Source organism: Engraulis encrasicolus, unplaced genomic scaffold (assembly GCF_034702125.1).
Source record: "Engraulis encrasicolus isolate BLACKSEA-1 unplaced genomic scaffold, IST_EnEncr_1.0 scaffold_54_np1212, whole genome shotgun sequence".
Classification (NCBI taxonomy): Eukaryota; Metazoa; Chordata; class Actinopteri; order Clupeiformes; family Engraulidae; genus Engraulis; species Engraulis encrasicolus.
Window position 1 is genome coordinate 46940 of NW_026945862.1, and position 19764 is coordinate 66703.

The 19764-nt window shown below is 42.8% G+C and overlaps 2 long non-coding RNA genes across 2 annotated transcripts; one reads left to right on the top strand and one right to left on the bottom strand.

Annotated features, from left to right (window-relative positions):
* The first annotated feature begins 236 nt into the window (after positions 1-236).
* On the top strand, positions 237-1735 carry LOC134444396 (uncharacterized). Its single transcript, XR_010033955.1, has 3 exons — positions 237-378; positions 736-862; positions 1621-1735. It is a non-coding gene; the product is annotated as an uncharacterized LOC134444396 (long non-coding RNA).
* A 275-nt stretch (positions 1736-2010) lies between these two features.
* Positions 2011-6746, bottom strand: LOC134444397 (uncharacterized). Its single transcript, XR_010033956.1, has 4 exons — positions 6641-6746; positions 5840-5997; positions 2918-2989; positions 2011-2794 (listed from the first exon to the last, which is right to left on the bottom strand). It is a non-coding gene; the product is annotated as an uncharacterized LOC134444397 (long non-coding RNA).
* Positions 6747-19764: the final 13018 nt, after the last annotated feature.

Here is a 19764-nt window from a genome sequence, read left to right on the forward strand (position 1 = left end):
ACACTTGACAAGATGCAAACGTGTCGGCAAATGCTTTCACTTACTCATATCTATCGAACGCGACTTCATTGTTTCCAGGGAAAAAATCACACGGGCAGATAGTTCTAAGAGAAGCGTACAGCCCCATTGGCACCCATTCATTATTTACTTGGCTGCGATAACATAGCTGCAGTGCCACTCCTGGCCACACCAGCTAGTTGTCGTTCTTGTACAAGATTCCATTTTCTTTGTAGCGCCTCACTGTTGTGTGCCCAAATGTTCGTCCTCAAAGAGAAAAAATCCTACCGTGGACAGACTTTCCACCGTTTCCACAAAGAGCAGGCACTTCGCCGTGAATGTATAAATCAAATCAAGAGGGATCTTGGTCCATATTTCAAGGTAAGATGCAAAATTATGTTCAATCATACGCATTAGCTAGCACAAATAAGCTAGCTCGCCAAACTTGTCATGACTCATGTAGCCTAATGAAGCGAATGCCTCGGTGAAATAAAAAAAAATATATGAATGTGTAATTACACAACGCTACATTTATATGATTGTTGTACCTGTACAATGACAATAAAGTTTCATTCATTCATTCAGATCGCTATTTCAAGATTATGCTTTTAATTGTGTGGTAAGCGATCCGATGGCCACTGATTTTGTGCTACAAGAACCAGTATAGGCCTACGTGTGCCAAAATCAAGTTGTTTTGCTAACGAACTAAAATGCATACCCTGGTATTTATGGTTACAGATCAACGCTGAGACCAAAGTTTGCTCTGAGCACTTTGAGAAGCAGTGTTTTGTAAAGACCGCCTGTGGTATCACAAAGCTTATAAAGGATGCTGTGCCTTCTGAGCTCTAGGAAGAGCATTACTCAGGTGAGCTTCAATCGAGCTATGTGTAAAATGTAACACCACACAAAAAAAAACGTTTTTGTGTATTACGGCATCTGTGAGGCACGGGTGTGCATGTGAATGTCAACTGCTTCCTACATGTTTAGATCTGATACACTTCCCCTGTCTATAGGCCTAATATCAGCACCACGCGTTTAACATGGTGATTAAACATGTTGCATGTCAAATAGTATAACCAGACAGGGCAAAGTGTTGATGGGGGGGGGAGAATCAGAGATGGCCATGTATGGTGAGGTGATAAGAAAGTAAGCATAGCAGACAAAATAATTCCAAAATGGCAAAATATATCGGTACTTTGGGACTTGTTGCTGTATTGGAAACAGTTTTTCAAGCAGTGTTCCTCTACCCTCTGTCAGTTTCGGTACACTGAGTGTCCATGATTACTGTACTGTGTTTGTAGGCTACTGAAGTCATGGTGCCTTTGGAGTTAGTTACTCTAGTTATTACCAGTGTTATATAATTAAATAATCCTGTACACTACAATATTACTATGTTTAAAATGCATGGCATTACACTACTGTTACATAAATTACTTTCAAAAAGGACTTAGGCCTAAATATGAATCTGGCCATGTATTACAAACATATCAGTATCAGGGTGGTACATTATTTTATACAATATGGTACTAGCTGAGATATCACCTGACCTGCCACAAAAAATGTCATCGACCCATATGCTGTACACAACATTTTTCTAATGTTTTGTATTCTGATCTATTACAGCTGGAGCTTTCCCATGGCCAAGAGATGAACGCTAAACTTGATAGTTTTTTTTCCTCCTCCTTCCTGCCTGCACTGTACAAAAAGTCAGTAAACAAAAACAAATGATTGCATTTCACAGGTTTGTTTATTATAATTTCAAAGAGAAATGATGTATGAATAATACAAGACATTATTATATAATAACAACATTTAGTATAAGAACATTTCGTATAATATGATGATATATCATGAATATCATGTACATTTGAAGCATGAGAGATTTGTACAAATAAACATCAATTCAATGTATGTTTCCTGTTTCACTTGTGACTGAATTTTTCAGAATTTCAGAATAATGGGCCTTGGAAGTTTAACATTGCACTCACTGCCCACATCTGGTTAACAGAGCCTACTAGTGTCATGGGTATGACGCCATAAAATTTTGCTAGGATGCCGGACAATTCTGTAATCTCCTTCTCGGATATGAAGCCTGTGTACAGGTCACTAACGAATGACACCTCACCAGACGGGGCAATTCCAATCAGGCCTTTGAAATTTGGGTTGCCCTTGTAATGGGAATAGATTTTGGAGTTAAGTACCTTCAAACTAAGCATTTGCACATATATTTCTGTACAGTCTAGAATGACTCTGGTGTCTGGGTAAGTGTTTTGAAAACAAGTAGGCATACATTCATCTACTGTGGCTTTTGAAGGCCAAATGGGGAGAGATCCTAACATGAAGTATCGATAGTTAGCCCAGGTGACAGATTCTGCTCACAGTTGACTGTGACACACCAAAGCGCACCGCAAGGTCCTGCTCAGCAAACCCCTGTCTGAGGCAACAGAGAAAGAACTGGTCCATAGTTGCTAGTTTGGAGATATTAAATGCCTGTCTAATGACCTGTACCTCTGTTTGTCTAAGCCTTTGAGCCTGACTCCATCCTACCATGCTTGTGGCTGTGGGCTGTAGAGCCATATATACAGCTTTAAAGGTGGCATAGTCTGGGAATCCTGTGTAAAATGACATCGGACTATCATCACACTGGAATCTTGACACACTGAACACTTTATCTTTGAGTTGTGCTATTAACTTGTCTTGCTCAATGATGTGCTTGCGAGCCGCCTCAAGTTGTTCCTCTGGTGTCAGCGGTGGAACAGCATAATCATGGTACGGGTGTGGAGGAGGTACATCTGTGCTGGAGGGGCAAAAAGACAACACTACTAGTTGTGATCAAACTGTCAATTCCTAACCGGTATAAAACTGAATGCAGTAATGAATTACAAACTATGGCACAACTAAATACAATTCATTAACTTACCTCAAGGCATCCCTTCTCACATCAGGTTGGTTCTCATCAGGCTGGTTTTCATCCACCTCCATGGAATCCGTACTGAAAAAGAAACACACAGGACAGGAGAGTCACAACATACACAGGGCAGCCGTGGCCTAGTGCAATGTTTCCCAACCTTTTTTGTCTTGTGTACCCCCAAGCCTTTTCATTGTGCCATGAGTACCGCTTGAGTATCGCTTTCTCCATCCCAATGTAACTAAGCTCCATATGTTTGTTAAAATTAAAATTTTCCAAGTACCCCCTGCTGTGTGCTCGCGTACCCCTAGTGGTACACGTACCCCTGGTTGGGAAACACTGGCCTAGTGGTTAGAGAGTTGGTCTTTTAATCTGGGGGTTGCAGGTTCGAATACCCCTGACCTCTCCATGGCTTAAGTGCCATTGAGAAAGGCACCTAACATTGCTCACTGACACATTGCTCCAGGGACTGTAACCATACCCTGACAAATATGGTAATAACTAAGTCAACAATGCAAACAAATATATCTCCAGCACATATATTAATTCCCCAGTATTTTGTCTAAATTTAAATGTATTCCTATGGCAAACTATTCTCCGTTTTTTAATTATTTTGGTACACACATGTCAGTATAACAATATAACAGCTGTAGGGTTACTTAATCAAACCATAAAAGCAAAGAATGTATTTGTATACCCTGGCTAACCATTTTTCATTCAAATGTCAATTTGTTAGGCCGCACCCACCAAGCAACCATACCAAATGGAATCACATAATCAAGGGCCGTCAAACTTATCGCAGCACGGCACCAGTTTGAAAATGCATTGTCTGAAGGGCTAATTTTAGGTTATGCCAGACACCGTTTAAAATAATGCAAATATTCAAACACTTGGGCTGCGCAGTCAATGTATGATTAGGCTACGACTTCCAGGTCTACTTCCAGTAACCGGGGTACGATAGAACACAGCCTGCATTCGTTTGATGAAATTAAGCAAGTTAAAGGAATCCTACTGCACAGTGCTACTGGTGTTGTGCTCTAAAGCGACTGCCTGCAATAAAACAAATTACTCATGGACTGCTCTCCTGTAACTCTAGACGACAGAGGGTTAGCTCCATGAAATTCACTACCTGGCACCATACATTTTGGTGAGTAATGCCCTTAGCAATCCAGACATACAGGGGGCAGACACATTCTCGCAACCCGTAGTTATAAGGCATTGCAAGACGGTGATTATCCCCTGTAAGTCAGGATTGTGAAGGGCATTACTCACCAAAATGTATGGGGTGATAGTGGAAGGTGCCAGGTGTATGTGCAGTGAATTTGATGGAGCTAACCCTCTGTAGTCCAAACAGAGTTACAGGGGGGCAGTCCATGAAGTCCTCCGTTTTATGGCAGGCAGTCGCTTTAGAGCACAACACAGGCAATCATGCATCCAGAATGGGCGATAGAAATTCTTTCTAGGCCCCCTTCATATTGGCGTACATCAGTTCCATCACATACCAAGCAGGTGGAAGAAATATGTGGTCAGCAGCACACTGGCCTATGCCAGAGCAGTCTAATATGAGAGTTACGTCACTCCCATAGACCTCTATGGTCCAATCTTTCCACAGCAATGGTGGCTCTCAAGGAGCCTCATGGAGCGTTTTACACAAAAATCTCCATTGACTTGAGTTCCAATAGAAGTAGGCTAGTTACTTTAGCTCTGGGCGGTGGCCGTAGCACACAGACAATGTGGTAAACATTCTTTGTTTGTTATGTAATGGTTCTGTGTTGGTCTACAGCGAACACATAGTTGCTGTTTAGAAATATTTTAATCTAAGTGAATCACATCACCAACTGACTTCCTGGTCCCCGGTTGGCACAACTCTCCTAATGGACGGCTCTGGACCTATGCCATTAAGAGTATTACTGCAAAAGAGGAAAGCGGAATGCAACAAAAAGTGCACCTCTTGAGAGAAAGAAAAGTGAAAGTGAAAGCCCATTGGGAAACTCCAACTCCCATTGTCATTGTGACACAGCCATGGCCGTAGCCAGGAATTTGAAATAAGGGAGGTCCATAGTGCACGCGCAGCGCACCACACCACAAATTTTTAAAGGTGCACTGTGTAGGATGTTGCCCGGAGTATCTATTGTAACTATGTTGCTCATTGAAACTATGCTGTTTTTTGTGTGCCAATTTTGGTCTTTTCATGAATATTTGCTAAATAATGAACTAATATTTACTAGTATGACCACAGTTTACAGTATGTTTTGCAGCTGAAAAGATTTCTGGAGAAGATCCCCTTTTCATGTATGAAAAATATTATTTTCTCTAAAAATAAGGGAGGTACCTCATATGTGGCTACGGCCATGGACACAGCACTCCACAGCACACAAGTGAACACTGCACACTGCACACAACGAAATTGCATTCATGCCTCACCCTTGCAAGGTGGCAGCCCTCAGTGGCACCCCATGGGGAGCAGTGCGGTGGGACGGTACCATGCTCAGGGTACCTCAGTCATGGAGGATGGGGGAGAGCACTGGTTGATTACTCCCCCCACCAACCTGGCGGGTCGGGAGTCGAACCGGCAATCTCTGGGATGCAAGTCTGACGCCCTAACCGCTCACCCATGACTGCCCTGCTCTAGTCTCCCTGTCTGGGATCATAACTTTACTGTAGGGCCTAATCCTCTAGCTTGAATAAAATGAAAGTGTCAGCTAAGTGAAATGTAATGCAATGTAATAACATCACAGTTTGAAATCTTTGGCTCATGACTCAGGAGGACATGATCAATGCAAACAAATATATCTCCAGCACATACATTAATTCTCCAGTCTTTTGTCTAAATTTAAATGTAGGCTATTCCTATGGCTAACTATTCTCAGTTTATTATTATTATTAGAGGGTTGGTAAACACATGTCAGTTGAATATTGACTGAACAAACTAACCTCGGTCTGCGAATGATGATTCTCCTCTTTGGCCTCTCTTAAGTCCAGGCGAACAAAGTTGGCACAGCATCCTTTATAAGCTTTGTGATTCAACGGGCGGTCTTTACAAAACACTGCTTCTCAAAGTGCTCAGAGCAAACCTTGGTCTCAGCGTTGATCTGTAACCATAAATACCAGGGTATGCATTTTAGTTCGTTAGCAAAACAACTTGATTTTGGCACACGTAGGACGGCATACAGACTGAGACTCCCAACGGAGTTCGCTCCCGGACGTGCGGTCCCCGGTGTTTCTATCACTCCCGGACTTGCGGTCCCCACCCGATTATATTTCACGTATTATCATATACTGCCACATACAAGCAATTTAGGGTTAGGTTTAGGGTTAGGGTTAGGGTTAGGGTTAGGGTTAAGGTTAGGGTTAGAAACAAAAAACTAACATCAACAAGATAACTGGCTCCGTAATATGGCGGTGGTACCGTTAGTCTGGCTAGTGGGAGCGAGATGAAATGGGAGTGTAATGAGATGGGAGCGTGAATCTGGGAATCCGTAGGACTATGCTACTAGTTCTGGTAGCACAAAATCAGTGGCCATCGGATCGCTTACCACACAGTTAAAAGCATAATCTTGAAATAGCGATCTGGAAACATCATATAAATGTAGCGTTGTGTAATTACACATTCATATTTTTTTTTATTTCACCGAGGCATTCGCTTCATTAGGCTACATGAGTCATGACAAGTTTGGCGAGCTAGCTTATTTGTGCTAGCTAATGCGTATGATTGAACATAGTTTTGCCTCTTACCTTGAAATATGGACCAGGATCCCTCTTGATTTGATTTATACATTCACGGCGAAGTGCCTGCTCTTTGTGGAAACGGTGGAAAGTCTGTCCACGGTAGGATTTTTTCTCTTTGAGGACGATTTGGGCACACAACAGTGAGGCGCTATGACAGCTGGTGCGTTGCCGAATGTACCCCTGAAGTGTACCCCTCAACGTCTTTAGAACGTTCCGGGTGAATAAGGCGAATGAAGCAAAGGCCACAAGACGGGCAATACATGTGTGTGTGTATGTTACCGGACACTTTTTCTCAGAACGATCAAATAAATGCTAAAAAATGAATGCTCTTCACTCGCCGCATCGACCGTCTCATCCACTCGCTGAAAGTATGGGTGCATCCCAATATGTGACCTTGCCTCCTCCACTTGCCTCCTCCACTTACTTCTCGTCATGATGACATCACTGACAACAGCATTATATTTCAATATCTTGCAAAAGCTCAATTGTAAAGTCTTTTTCTCATTTGCAATTGGGATGGTGAATGAAAAACAGTCCCTCAAAAGTTGTTGTGGCGAGGCTGACAGCTGGGAAACTTTATCGTTTTCTCCACGGAGGAGGGGCCAGGAGGCGGGACGAGGAGACAAGCACAAGGGGAGGAGGCAAGGACACATATTGGGATGCACCCTATGTAATTATTCCTCACTATTTCCTGTTTCGTCACGTCCGCTTTCCTGACGCCCCATTAGGGAACGGACATAGAGGTAGAAAATAACACTAGAGAGGACCCCGCCCCCCTTTTTACGGCAATCTGTAGCGGCCATTATCTGTAGGTAGATCAGAGAACTGGAAATTAACGGAGAACAAGGCTCACCTCTGTCAAAAATGGCTTAATCATGTGAAAATGTCCATCAACACACTATACAAGGACAATAGTTGAAGTGTGTTGCTAACTATGTTCATAAAAGATATGATTTGATTTTTAAATGTATTTTATCGACTCATATGATTTTAGTAGATATTTAGCCTGCCATTTCAAATCTGGTGTTTGATTAATGTGTTACTTCATATTCACAGAGTTTTAGTCAATTTTTTGACAGGGGTGGGCGTGTTCTCCATTGACTTGCATTGCCTGAAGTTACCTACACTACCTACGGAAGTTAGGAAGTTCCAGCTGCCATTTCCCAGTGCTGTCGCAAATTGCTGTGTCCTCTCTAGTGTTATTTTCTACCTCTATGGGAACGGATCAGGCAGGAGGAACGCGTTGGGCACCTACACCACTTCCGTAAGAAATTTCTCACTTCCGTAAGAAATTTCTTACTTCCGTAAGAAATTTCGTTAATGTAATGTGTTTTTGGAGTTTGCGTTTGTGTTTCGTGAAATGTAAATGTGTCTCGCAGTTTGCTTTTGTGTTTTGTGTTTTGTTAATTTGCTTTGTGTTTCGTGAAATGTAAATGTGTCTCACAGTTTGCTTTTGTGTTTTGTTCATTTGCTTTCACATTTGCAAATGTGTTTAATGAATTTTTTTTTTTTTCAAGTAAGATATTGTAAATGTAGGCTAATTTTGTTTCCAAACTTGTTAATGTGATTTGTATCAAAGGTTTTTTTTGTCAGATCATTGAAATGTATTTTAGATTATTTGTAATGTATTTTAGATTTGTTTTTTGTTTTGTTTGTTGTACATTTATTAATGTGTTTTATGAAATAGTAATTCGTTTTTTAAAGATGAAAGTGTGTAATGCAAATGTAATTTTGTTTTCAAACTTGTTAATGTCAGTTGCCCTATGTGTTTTGTAGAGTTGTTTTTACATTTGTTAATGTGTTTTGTGAAATGTCAACTTGTTTTCAATATGTAAGTGTGTATTCTCAATGTAATTTTGTTTTCAAAGTTGTTTATTTGTGTTGTATAATGTAAACATTGATTGCACTACTGGGCCACCGTATGGAAAGGGTACTTCACTGCACTCAAACAAGGTACACAGTACAGAGGGTGAATAATGGAACACAGCAACACACACACACACACACACACACACACACACACACACACACACACACACACACACACACACACACACACACACAAGGCAAGGCAAGGCAAGTTTATTTATATAGCGCATTTCATACACAGGTGCAACTCAATGTGCTTCACAAAGTTAACAAATGTAAATGAAAGGAAATAGGGAAGAAAGAAGGAAATGAATTAGAGTCAAAAAGCATTTAAAAACATTAAGATAAAACATAAGGTAAAAATAATAATAAAATAAAATAAAATAAAACAAATTAAATAAAAATAAAAATAATAAGAATAAGTAATTTAAGCTAGGGGAAAGCATCTGAGAACAGCACGAATGGGGAGCAGTTGGTGCCTGGGAGCCAGTCTTTGGTCTCTGGCCTCTGACAGCCTTGAATTAGCAGTCCACTGACGACACGGCGTATACATGCAGCCAGAGATGGGGATGCTCTACACCAGGGGTCCCCAAACTAAGGCCCGGGGGCCGAATGCGGCCCGCCAGGCCTCTTTGACCGGCCCTCCACTTCTCTGCACCTCACTATTTGAACTGGCCCAAAGAAGACGTCCTCACAGAAAAAAAATAATGATGAAATATATTTTTAAAATATTTCTTATAGTTTCTCAGATAGTTTCTCATCTCACTGTAATATAAACAGGCCTACCATTTCTATTGTATCACTCATAAACTGTCTATCATCATATTTTTCTTACCTTTCCTTGCTATTTTTACATGGCTATTAGAAGTTAAAAGGAATACCTGTGGTATTTCAAATTCAAAAACATTTGAAGTACTCACTTCTTTTGCAAATCACTTGTAATGATGAACTATTTTGTGCTAGAAAGTATGACTATAACAGGCAGTGGCCTAGTATACAGCCCACATGATTGATCCCGGCCCCTCATCACAGTCAGGAACGATAATGTGGCCCCCAGAGAAAAAAAGTTTGGGGACCCCTGCTCTACACCAAGTGTAACAAAGGAAGAAACACGCACATCTGTCTCAAAAAGATTGGGTGCAGGACTACCAAAGTCCACATGAAAGCTGAAATTAAAGTCTGCGACACCAAGCTGCCATTTCTCAATTGGAATTCTTTGTCCATTGGAGCCACAAACTGCCCACAATTTGCCGCTACGCTCCAGAAAGATTGTCCTGTATATTTGGTAATAGTATTGTAGTGAACTTCTTATCAGATGGGACTTTTTCTGAGAGATTTGGAGAATTTATTTGCCAGCTTCAATAGAGGATGGGCTGATGTGATAATCATGTTCAGATGCCATTCTATTTTGAGTGCTGTTCCACACTTGTCAAAACATGATCTTAAAGGAATGGTGTGGTGTAAAATGAAAACTGGAACATCAAATGCCCATGGCATGTCAGTATGTACTGTATGGCGAAGCAATTCCGGGCTACAGTACCGCATTCTAATGTTGGTCAAGGTTGTGCTTTTAGCTAAAAAAAATGCAGCCAGTGCATAGGCCCAAAGTAAAAAAAAAGATCTAGGAAAGTGGTTGATTTTCAGTAAGATAAAGCTCGAAAAGACACTATACTACAGTGATGTGATAACAACGGTCTTGACAATCAAACCCAGGACACAGACAAGTTTTTAGGTTTTGCTGGTAGTTTTTTAGGTGTTTTTAGGCTTTGCTGGTAGTTGTTCTGAGTCGGTGACAGGAAGTGAAGTTTCAGTGCATCATATTAAGCACTTTGTAAGGCGCCCTGACATAGCAGTGGTGTGAATGACTGTAGACGTCAGCTGACAGCTTGAGCAAGAGAGACGGCACGGCCTGGCTCCTGACATCCACGGCCTCCCGAACAGATGTGGCGTCAACACCAACAACTCAACACGTACTGTACTGTACTGTTCTGTATGTTGTCAGGAGTCTGAAGGCATCTGGCTCCACACGTACTGTACTGTACTGTACTGTACTGTATGTTGTCATCTGGCTCCACACGTACTGTACTGTACTGTACTGTACTTTACTGTATGTTGTCATCTGGCTCCACACGTACTGTACTGTTCTGTTCTGTATGTTGTCAGGAGTCTGAAGGCATCTGGCTCCACACGTACTGTACTGTACTGTACTGTATGTTGTCAGGAGTCTGAAGGCATCTGGCTCCATTTCAGTGCTCATGTAACAGTTTGACACCTCTACACCGGTAGCATTATCTGACAGCAGGTCACGTCCATGCTCATCTCAACTTCTTGCCTCCCTTTCTCGCTCTCTTTCTTTCTCACTTTCTCTCTTTTCACACTCTCACTTTTTCCTCTATACATCCTGTCCGTCGCTCTCTTTACCTGCACGCCTCTGTGAGCATTGGGGGTCTTTGGGAGTAGTTACAGCATGTCTTTGGGAGTAGTTACAGCACTTTCACACCTTTGTAGGTCAGTACAGGTAGTGCTGGCTGTTCTAGATGTCTTTGGCAGGACAATCTACAATCTCCCACCCACCTCTCTTTTCTCTCTTCATCTCTCTCTTTCACACTCCCTCTCTCTCTCTCTCTCTCTCTCTCTCTCTCTCTCTCTCGATCTCACTCCCTCTCTCTCTTTCTCTCCCTCTCTCTCTTGCTCGCTCTCTCTCTCTCTCTCTCTCTCTCTCTCTCTCTCTCTCTCTCTCTCTCTCTCTCTCTCTCTCTCTCTCTCTCTCTCTCTCTCTCTCTGCCTCCCTCTCTCTCTCTCTCTCCTCCCCTCTCTCTCTCTATCCCCACTCTCTCTCTATCCTCTCTCTCTCTCTCTCTCTCTCACACACACACACACACACACACACACACATTAAGTGTTGATGTGTTGATGTTCGGTAATAAAAAAGCTTGAAAAGACACAACGTAGGCCTATACTACAGTGATGTGATAACAAAGGTCTTGTCAATCAAACCGCGGACACAGACAAGTTTTTATGTGTACACAGTCTTTCATTGGCCAGTAATCTTTGAGGCTTTGCTGGTAGTTGTTCTGAGTCGGTGACAGTAAAGGGAAGTGAAGTTTCAGTGCCTGATATTATTCAAAAGTTGCCCTGACATATCAGTGGTGTGAATGACTGCAGGCATCAGCTCACGGCTTGAGCAAGAGAGACGGCACGGCCTGGCTCCTGACATCATACTGAAGGCATCTGGCTCCACACGTACTGTACTGTTCTGTTCTGTATGTTGTCAGGAGTCTGAAGGCATCTGGCTCCATTTCAGTGCTCATGTAACAGTTTGACACCTTTCCACAGGTAAAATCATCTGCCAGCAGGTCATTTCCATGTTCATCTACAGCTTCTTGCCTCCCTTTCTCACTCTCTCTTTTCACACTCTCACTTTTTCCTCTATACATCCTGTCCGTCCCTCTCTTTACCTGCACGCCTTCGTGAGCATTGGAAGTCTCTGGGAGTAGTTACAGCACTTTCACACCTTTGTAGGTCAGTACAGGTAGTGCTGTCTGTTCCGGATGTCTTTGGCATGGCAATCTACTATCTCCCACCCACCTCTCTTTTCTCACTTCCTCTCCCTCTTTCACACTTAATTTCTCTCTCTCTCTCTCTCTCTCTCTCTCTCTCTCTCTCTCTCTCTCTCTCTCTCTCTCTCTCTCTCTCTCTCTCTCTCTCTCTCTCTCTCTCTCTCTCTCTCTCTCTCTCTCTCTCCCACCCCTCTCTCTCTGCCCCAGTAAGCATGTCTGTGGGAGTCTCTCTCCCTCTCGCTCTCTCTCTCTCTATCTCTCTCTCTCTCTCTCCCTCCATCCCTCTCTCTCTCTCTGCCCCAGTAAGCATGTCTGTGTCTGTGGGTGTGGATGTGATGCCACTCTCGTTAATCAGGACGTGAGGCGTTGGTGACAGTGTCATGGCGGTGACGCCGGGCTCCGTCATTTTAAACCAAGATAAATGAGCCATTAACGCACGCCACGCCGTGCAGAGGGGACAGGAAATGATGAGGCTTGTTGTGGGCATTAGGAGTCGCCAGTGTAATAAGCTCGTTGGTATCTGTCGAGTTGAAAGTGAAACGCATGGTGGCAGCATGTTCTGCATGAAACATACTGTAGGCACACACACACACACACACACACACGAAGACACACACACACGCATGCCACATATTCGCGCGTGCGCACACACACACACACACACACACACACACACACACACACACACACACACACACACACACACACACACACACACACACACACACACACACACACACACACACACACACACACACACACACACATACTGTAATCATGGTCCAATCACAGTCCTGGGTGTGTTCATGGCAGAGTGTGCCAGTCGTTATTCAAACAGGAAGTACGTATAGAGGGAGCATATCAGTGTTCAGGAAAGCGGCGATTATTAATGGTGTCTGTCTAGAAAACTTTGTGAATTATAATAATCAGAAAAATACCACAGTGCGTGACAGGCTGTTCAATGGGTATTACATTGTTATGTAATAACAATCTCTGGCATCCGTCATCACAAGCTGATGTGAATAATATTGTGCAAGTGAGAGAGCTGATACTTTTGGCCAGGGAAGTTGGGGGGGCTATACAAAGGGGTCAGTTGTCTGGGTATGGGGTTAGGGGCCCTTTCAGATGACTTTGTCCTGGGCCCAGCTAAAGCTGTCAGCGGCTCCGTTTTGTTTGTGGCTGCAGATGATGATGTGTTGAAGGCCCAGTAATTGCTTGAATAAGAGACAAAGATATGAAAATATCACATATTTTTATATGCATTTTACATCAGCCCCCTCAGATGAAAGTTTCCTGGCCACTCTTGCCTCTAAAACAATATTAATGGTGACTAGACCACAAAGACACTAAGCCAGACCACTAGCACAGTTAGTAAGTTACACAGTACATCATTTAGATGTCTAAAATTTGTCTTAGTATTTGATGGTGAGTGGTATTTGTGTAAAAGCAAACATTTTGGAATGTGCAGCATGAATTCTGGAAATAAACTACTTAAAATACTACACAGAGCACCTTTAAGGTAAGATTACTAATATTCAACACCAAACTGCTAGTTGCCATGATGTCCATCACACTTGCTATGTTCTTTGCTATGCTCTTGTTCATTCTGTTCCTCTCAATGTACAGCATGGGCAGCTTGATCTGTGACACTATAAATTAAAAAAAGGTATGTGTAAATGTATTGGGATCCACTTTCACAATTGAGTTTTACATCCATATTTACCCCTGATATTCATTTATCAATAATCCACTTTGTATGTATCAAGCGTATCTTCCCTAAAATACTGTGTAGACATAGAAAATATGAAATTATGAAATGAAATTATAAATTAAATGAAATTAAATGTAGCCTACAGTATCTCTTCAACAGGTTATCTGAAAAGAAACAGAATTTGTTTAACTGCTGGGCCTACAGTAGATAAAAAGGGATTAAGATAACCAGTTCATAGCACATTTCCTTTCTGGTCGTCTTTAATGCCTCCATCATCCTGATAGTCTCGCTTTTTAATGTCGTTCTCCTTATCGCTCCTGAATTATACTGCAAAAACAGAAGCCTTGGAAACCGGCATACAAGTATTATTCCTTACACATCGTCTTGGAAAACAGCATACACATATTATTCCTTACGCCTCTTCTTTCATTTTATAAAACCTTAGAACAGGGCAGCTGGCAGCTTGGGCTGGGCCCAGGACGAAGACATCTGAAAGGGCCCAAACGCAATAGATACAATGTAGTGAGGATACAAGTCTGGGCCCCCTCTCTCCCTGGGCCAGGGACAAGAGACCCCTTTGCATCCCCCCTTCGGCCTCCCTGCCTGAGAAACACTCACAACATACCGCACGTACCTGATGTGATGTGACAACCAGACTTCGCTCTTCTCTGATCTTCCTTTGCAGAAAGGAAAAAAAAGGAATATCATATGCAGTCACATTTTAAATGAATATCATATGCATTAATATTTTAATATTAAATGATTAATATTTTAAAGTGACGGCAGCCAGATGAGAACAAATAAACAGGATGTTTTTGAGAAGTTGACATAATAATGGCCATTTGTAGTCAAACTGACAGATAAGCTCTTGACACATGAAATGGAAAACGCTGTTTGGAAAACACTGCTTGGAAAACTCTGCTTCTACTGTGTGTGTTTATTATGGACGAGGAGTAAACAGCTGCTGGAAATGTGTTCAGAAGAGAAGAGAGAGAGAGAGAGAGAGAGAGAGAGTGTGACAGACTGAGAGAGGGTGATGGAAGGAGGAAAGAGGGAGAAGGGAGTGTAACAGGACTGGACTGGTACCCAACAACATCCCGGGCATGTTCGCATACATCAGCCCCCTCACCCCTCCTCCTGTTTCCTATGATGTGACGACTAGTTCAGTTCACTGTTTACAACAGGCCCTTGATGACTGTCAGTCAATCAGGACAATGCCCTGTGCCAGATTACCAGTCCAGGCCTACTGGGTAAACGCCCTGTATGCCAGATTACCAGTTCAGGGCTACTGGGTAAATGCCCTGTATGCCAGATTACCAGTCCAGCTCCAATGGGAAAATGCCCTGTATGCCAGATTACCAGTCCAGCTCCAATGGGAAAATATGTATATGTATGTGGGTGGTGGGCTGTGGTGGATATGCACTTGAGTGTTTCTATGTATGTGTGTGTTTATTGTTGTTTTTGTTTTTTGGCGTCATGTGTATGTTGTGTGTATGTGGCAGCTATGTATGTCCAAGACAAATTTCCTTCGGGACTATTAAAAGAATCTTGAATCTTGAATCTAAATGCCCTGTATGCCAGATTACCAGTCCAGCCCACTGGGGGAAAATGCCCTGTATGCCAGATTACCACCCATGGACCATCAGGTAAACGCCCTGTATGCCAGATTACCAGTTCAGGGCTACTGGGTAAATGCCCTGTATGACAGATTACCAGTCCAAGCCTACTATGTAAACGCCCTGTATGCCAGATTACCAGTCCTGGCCTACTGGGTAAATGCCCTGTATGCCAGATTACCAGTCCAGCCCTACTGGGTAAATGCCCTGTATGCCAGATTACCAGTCCAGGCCTACTATGTAAATGCCCTGTATGCCAGATTACCAGTTCAGGGCTACTGGGTAAATGCCCTGTATGCCAGATTACCAGTTCAGCCCTGGAGCAAAGAAACAAGAAAAAGAGAAATCAAGTGTGGTTGCCATGGCCACGTAACACGTTGCTCCCTGAATAAAGCATGTGTGGAGCGCTTCCTCCTTTGGAAACTGATGGAGACTTCAGATGGCAACCAGCAGAATTACTATGGGCTGTCCATCCATGTGTGTGTGTGTGTGTGTGTGTGTGTGTGTGTGTGTGTGTGTGTGTGTGTGTGTGTGTGTGTGTGTGTGTGTGTGTGTGTGTGTGTGTGTGTGTGTGTGTGTGTGTGTGTGTGTGTGTGTGTGTGTGCGTGAATTTCTATGGGCAGTCCATCCATCCCCTGATTATTCTCTCTCCCTCTTTCCCTCCTCCACCTCCCTCCCTCCCTCTCTCCCTCTCTCCATCCCTCCGTTTTTATTTCACCCCAGCCATATTTTCCCTCAACTTCCAGTTACATCACAGGGCCACTTGGACAATCAGTCTGGACGGGACGCCACACAGCTGCCGCTCGGCTGCCTTCACCTCTCGTCTCATCAGACAGACGGACAGACAGACAGACAGACGGACAGACAGACAGACAGACAGACAGACAGACAGACAGACAGACAGACAGACAGACAGACAGACAGACAGACAGGCAGACGCGACCACAGCCAGTCACACAAACTGTCATTTAAAGTGAACAAATATATGTGTTTTTTTTGTTGATTTAGGAAGCAGAATAGCTTTTTGCAGACCCCCCCCCCCCCCCCCCACACACACACACACACACACACACCCCTTCACCCCCCCCCCCCCTCCTCTTGGCGACACATCTCCTTCTGGCTCCTGCTGTTTCGCATCGCGATACAAACAAGCATCACACACCGGCGCGCACATCCACCTACACCCAGCCACCACACACACATAGACGGTCCGATTGATAGACAAACTGACAAACAGATAGCCACACACACACACACACACACACACACACACACACACACGAAACGCACACATGCACACACAAGATTGACACACATATACAGAACCATTAATATATAAAAACATACCACACACAAAAGCACCCATGTAGACACAAACACACACTCACATATTCACACCCATGTAGACAGACACACACTAACATATTCACACCCATGTAGACACACACACACACTCACATATTCACACCTACCTGTCCACCCACCTAGATGAGGTGTTCTCATCCATGATGCAAACATCACACACACACACACACACATGCACACGCAAACACACTGCATCTCCACCACATTTGTAAGTGGGGGGTCTATCTCATTAATAAGCCAGCTGTGCTGAAGCATGTAGCATGAAACGACACCACACACACACACACACACACACACACACACACACACACACACACACACACACACACACACACACACACACACACACACACACACACACACACACACACACACACACGAGACGAGACGCTGGGCTGAAGCAGACGCACATGTGGCATGAGACGAGACGTGCGTTGAGATGGGATGTGGAGGAAAATAAATAGATTAGATAGAGCAGGTGGTTGCCATTTTTTTCAGAATGGACCCCTTTTGGACTTCAGAACATTTTCACAACCCCCACCCACCATCATCTTATAAATGAATTTGAAAATGAGGCTCTTCTATTACATGATTTACCACTAGCTCAAGGTTAAGTTAACCTGGTTTACTACTGACCAGCTTCTTGGAATACCCTCCAGCAGGAGGAACATTGTAACTAATTATACTAAGCGTAATGCTAAGACTACACTATAACTAGACCTGTCCAAATAATAATAACAACAACAACAGCACCATACTCACAGCAAGATCAATACGCATACCAGAATAAAATCAATAAACATATCAACTACCAAATTAGTGGACAACCAGTTGATTTTGCCCTGGACTTCTCATGGTTTGTATTTCACCTGTTTGTATATTTGTATCACCATATGAGAATGAGAATACGTATTGGAAAATTGATGAATGTGTTGCTCTGTGAGACCTCACAACCTCATTGATAAGACATGATTAATATTAATAAACGTACATTCATTGGGGATACTCATTAACACTGCCACAGTCTATTCCCGTAATAAGTTTAATGCAGAATTCATTTATGGCAACAAGGCTGTGTGATGCAGGCCTAATGTCTGATTAATTGACACCGCTATGCATCATAGCCACGGCTCATTTTCATTTGGGGATATTGCCTGCAGCATTTTAATGGGGAAACATAACCAATGTAGCATTAGCATTAGCAAGGGCTAAATCAGCTAATCATGGATTATTTACAGTATAGTCGAGACTGACCGCCCATCAGCTGTTGTAATAAGACTGCATGGGGACTTTGTGAAGAGTTGAAGGAGAATCTGAAACTGTAAAGGAAAAAAAACACTATAATCACTGGACGCCGTTACATGCAGGGGATATTCTCATTTCAAATGGAATATTGTCAGCATTCGGATTAAAACAAGTTCTGGAAAATTCCTTTTACATTCCCGGAACACGGCTTCATTGGGAATGAATAAAGAGGTTACATCGCATTGCTGGAAGTTATAATATTGTTCACTTCTAAAAACCTTGACTTGCTCTTTCCCTGTGAACACCCACATTGTACACGTTCAATAATAGGTCTACTACTATTATCATTTGTTTAAATGAAGTCAACCGTGGCTTTCAACCACTGAGCTCTGGGAGGGGAGAGAAGAAAAGCAAAGAAATGAAATAAAAAAATGGTTTGGTGAATATAGTTTTTAATTTATTCTCTGAAGAGTTCATTATACCGTTGTTTCATTCACCAGTAAGCTTTCATCTGAAGTGAGTGTGTGTACCCAACCTTCCCTTGTGAGTGAGCTCATTTCAAATAGTTGGGATTTAATAAATCATTGATGTGGGCGATGAATAATCCCATGACATCTCTCTGGTAGGTCCCAGAAACGCCCCATTGGTGGGGAGTGTGTGCAGTAATGTTGTTATTTAATTAAGTAATTAAAGCCAATGTGCGTGATGTGCATATGCGATTAAAGCCAATGCATGAGATGTGTATGTGCTGCGTGTGCTATTGTTCTTTACTTCAAAGGAACTTGACATCTTATGGATGATAAAGAGGACTATAAGTGGCAAAGTAAGTAGTGGATGACACATGTGCATATTTAAATGGTAAACAAATTAAACCAATTTATAGAGCAGTACATTAACATGACATGTTTATCATGTTTTACAGTACACTGAACTTTATGTTTATTGCATCGAATCACAGTTACATAATGGCAAAAACTGTCAATGTGCTTTCTGATTATGGAGTAGGCCTACTAACTAAATATCTTTGTACTACCAGCCATATGTCATGGCTTTCAACTTTTCCCTTTGGCATTTGCGTCTGGATTTCTTTAATAACACGAGCTACTGGCAGACTTCCCACTTTGGGTTTCTCTATTAAATATCTGGGTTCATATTCACCTGCTTGCTGTAGGGGTGCCAGCTGGGTCACATCATCCTGTGCTGTGGCAGAGTGTAACTGCAAACGCGCCTTTTGTTAAGCACATAATTCCATATGTGTACAGTTTTGATTCCTTCCGCCTTCCGCCAGAATCTACAATGTGCTGTACAGTAAATAGCCAGGAAAAGAAAGAGAAGACATTAAATGAGAAAGTGTGTCCAAAGCTTTGGCCTATACTGCATGCATATGGGCATACATACTGCATATATGGGCATACATACTGCATCAGTTAGTCTGCCGAGCCAACCTGAATATAGATGGACTGCAAGACAAATAGACAGACAGACAGACAGACAGACAGACAGACAGACGGGCGTACGGGCAACACAAACTTTTCAGGAAGTTTAATCCTCTTTACCGTCACCACTCCAATCTCTCTCCCGTTTTTCACGGCTACACTCCTTGTCTTAGTCTGTACTCCACGGCCTCAGCAACAGCCATCCAGCTCTACTCTACTCTCCTCTCTCCACGAAGTTAAATTGAAGAGCATTGATCTCCTCCTCGTGTCTGTGCTGGAGTGCCATTAGCCAGGGCACAGAGAGATATTAAAGCTGATTTAGGGAGAC